This window comes from Oncorhynchus keta, unplaced genomic scaffold, assembly GCF_023373465.1.
Source record: "Oncorhynchus keta strain PuntledgeMale-10-30-2019 unplaced genomic scaffold, Oket_V2 Un_contig_18577_pilon_pilon, whole genome shotgun sequence".
Lineage (NCBI taxonomy): Eukaryota > Metazoa > Chordata > Actinopteri > Salmoniformes > Salmonidae > Oncorhynchus > Oncorhynchus keta.
In genome coordinates, this window is record NW_026280993.1 from 21,400 (window position 1) to 25,000 (window position 3,601).

The window sequence follows — 3,601 nt, forward strand, 5'->3', positions numbered from 1 at the left end:
ATTATATATAACATGTGTTAACATATTCCATATATTATATATAACATGTGTTAACATATTCCATATATTATATATAACATGTGTTAACATATTGCATATATTATATATAACATACGTGTTAACATATTCCTTGGTATGAAACAGTTCAAGTATAAAAAGTTCCCAACATTGTAAAACAGTCAATCTCACAAAGTTAATAATACAATCACAGCTATGGAAATAAAATGGTAAAAACTACGTTTTTTTTAGGATAGAAAGTATTATAATGTATATCTAATAGTTTACGCTGTAACATTTCTCTTTCGTTGTACGAACAAATTAGAAAGAGAAATATATCTACAAAAGAAGAAGAAAATAGGTTGTATAGATAAAGAAAAGGTTACCTTCATGTCGTTATGTCTAGTTTTTATAAAAGTCCTAATTATCATTGTAGCTGTAGTACATTCCTGACAATAACAATGTGAACAGCTCAGGAGAACATACCTCTAATATAACACGAACATGTCATTGATTCAATACAGTCCTACTCCCTGACTAACTAAAGGGGGAAAATCTGTCTTTTCTCATTAAAAGCTACGTAAATACTTTCCAAATACCAATATTTTAAGGCACATTAGGAAAAACATTCTAGAATATAAAAGCTCCACATTCCGCTGTGTGTGTGTGTGTGTGTGTGTGTGTGTGTGTGTGTGTGTGTGTGTGTGTGTGTGTGTGTGGTAGCTGGTGCTCCAACAATGAACATAGAGAGAGGAGCAGCTTCTATAGACAGGAAAAGCTTCAGCTTTGGGCCAGTAGCTGTTCTCTTCTGTCCTGCCCTCTCTGGATCTGATCTGACCCCATAGGAAGCTGTTCTCTTCTGTCCTGCCCTCTCTGGATCTGATCTGACCCCCATAGGAAGCTGTTCTCTTCTGTCCTGCCCTCTCTGGATCTGATCTGACCCCCATAGGAAGCTGTTCTCTTCTGTCCTGCCCTCTCTGGATCTGATCTGACCCCATAGGAAGCTGTTCTCTTCTGTCCTGCCCTCTCTGGATCTGATCTGACCCCATAGGAAGCTGTTCTCTTCTGTCCTGCCCTCTCTGGATCTGATCTGACCCTCATAGGAAGCTGTTCTCTTCTGTCCTGCCCTCTCTGGATCTGATCTGACCCCCATAGGAAGCTGTTCTCTTCTGTCCTGCCCTCTCTGGATCTGATCTGACCCCCATAGGAAGCTGTTCTCTTCTGTCCTGCCCTCTCTGGATCTGATCTGACCCCCATAGGAACACAGGACAGACAGCTGTCGCTCCTCTACGTCACTGTTTTGCATAGGTACAAACATCATTATAGTAAGATTATTATATACAGTTGAAGTGGGAAGTTTACATACACCTTAGCCAAATACATTTAAACTCAGTTTATCACAATTCCTGACATTTAATCCAAATAAAATGTCCCTGTCTTAGGTCAGTTAGGATCACCACTTTATTTTAAGAATGTAAAATGTCAGAAAAATAGCAGAGAGAATGATTTATTTCAGCTTTTATTTCTTTCATCACATTCCCAGTGGGTCAGAAGTTTACATGCACTCAATTGGTATTTGGTAGCATTGCCTTTAAATTGTTTAACTTGGGTCAAAGGTTTTGGGTAGCCTTCCACAAGCTTCCCACAATAAGTTGGGTGAATTTTGGCCCATTCCTCCTGACAGAGCTGGTGTAACTGAGTCAGGTTTGTAGGCCTCCTTGCTCGCACACGCTTTTTCAGTTCTTCCCACAAATTTTCTATGGGATTGAGGTCAGGGCTTTGTGATGGCAGCTCCAATACCTTGACTTTGTTGTCATTAAGTAATTTTGCCTCAACTTTGGAAGTATGCTTGGGGTCATTTTCCATTTGAAAGACCCATTTGCGACCAAGCTTTAACTTCCTGACTGATGTCTTGAAATGTTGCTTCAATTATAGCTACATAATTTTCCTCCCTCATGATGCCATCTATTTTGTGAAGTGCACCAGTCCCTCTTGCAGCAAAGCACCCCCACGGTTGGGATGGTGTTCTTCGGCTTGCAATCCTCCCCCTTTTTCCTCCAAACATAACGATGGTCATTATGGCCAAACAGTTCTATTTTTTTTTCATCAGACCAGAGGGCATTTCTCCAAAAACTACAATCTTGTCCCCATGTGCAGTTGCAAACCGTAGTCTGGCTTTTTTATGGCAGTTTTGGAGCATTGGCTTCTTCATTGCTGAGTGGCCTTTCATGTTATGTCGATATTGGACTCGTTTTAGTGTGAATAAAGATACTTTTGTACCTGTTTCCTCCAGCATCTTCACAAGGTCCTGTTGTTCTGGGATTGATTTTCACTTTTCGCACCAAAGTACGTTCATCTCTAGGAGACAGAACACGTCTCCTTCCTGAGCGGTATGATGCTACGTGGTCCCATGGTGTTTATACTTGCGTACTATTGTTTGTACAGATGAACGTGGTACCTTCAGGCGTTTGGAAATTGCTCCCAAGGATGAACCAGACTTGTGGAGGTCTACAAATTTTTTCTGAGGGCTTGGCTGATTTCTTTTGATTTTCCCATGATGTCAAGCAAATAGGCACTGAGTTTTAAGGTAGGCCTTGAAATACATCCACAGGTACTCCTCCAATTGACTCAAATGATGTCAATTAGCCTATCAGAAGCTTCTAAAGCCATGACATCATTTTCTGGAATTTTCCTAGCTGTTTAAAGGCACAGTCAACTTAGTGTATGTAAACTTCTGACCCACTGGAATTGTGATACAGTGAATTATAAGTGAAATAATCTGTCTGTAAACAATTGTTGGAACAATTACTTGTGTCATGCAGAAAGCAGATGTCCTATCCCACTTGCCAAAACTATAGTTTGTTAACAAGAAATTTGTGGAGTGGTTGAAAAACGAGTTTTAATGACCCCAACCTAAGTGTATGTAAACTTCTGACTTCAACTGTATATATATATATATTTGTAGAAGACATATTTCACTAAATATATTTTACAAGTTCAAATTGCATAGTTCAAAATGTAGGTTTAAAAGTATTAAAAGGTGAAAAGTGACCAAAAGTGTTTTTGGTTTGACATTTGTTTAAGAAATTTGAGGGAAAAATACCTGATTAGACTTCAGTGCACTTGTGAAAGTTGTACAAAATCACACATTTAATTTACTACACATTAAATATGCTTAAAATTATTAACTTAAACTTAAAGGTTGGTTATGAGGTCATATCTTAAATAATAATTCTAGATATTTGTCCTGATGAATAAATATTAAATATTTCTGATATAATGACAACAACAAAAAACAATAATTTAGTGATGACAACACTGATGATATTTGAATAATGAAGTAACTATTCTCTTCAGTTATGAGACGACTCTCTTCAGTTATGAGACGATTTTCTTCAGTTATGAGATGATTCTCTTCAGTTATGAGACGATTCTCTTCAGTTATGAGACGACTCTCTTCAGTTATGAGATGATTCTATTCAGTTATGAGACGATTCTCTTCAGTTATGAGACGACTCTCTTTAGTTATGAGATGATTCTATTCAGTTATGAGACGATTCTCTTCAGTTATGAGATGATTCTCTTCAGTTATGAGACGATTATA

At 37.9% G+C, this 3,601-nt stretch overlaps 1 protein-coding gene across 1 annotated transcript in view; it reads right to left on the reverse strand.

Moving 5' to 3' along the window:
- LOC118382285 (RNA-binding protein 24-like) overlaps nucleotides 1-3,601 on the reverse strand; it is a 14,315-nt gene continuing 10,714 nt past the window's right edge. Inside the window, exon 5 of the mRNA XM_052503988.1 lies at nucleotides 1-3,601. This exon is cut by the window's right edge and continues 1,035 nt beyond it. The gene's annotated coding sequence lies outside the window, so the exon portion shown is untranslated.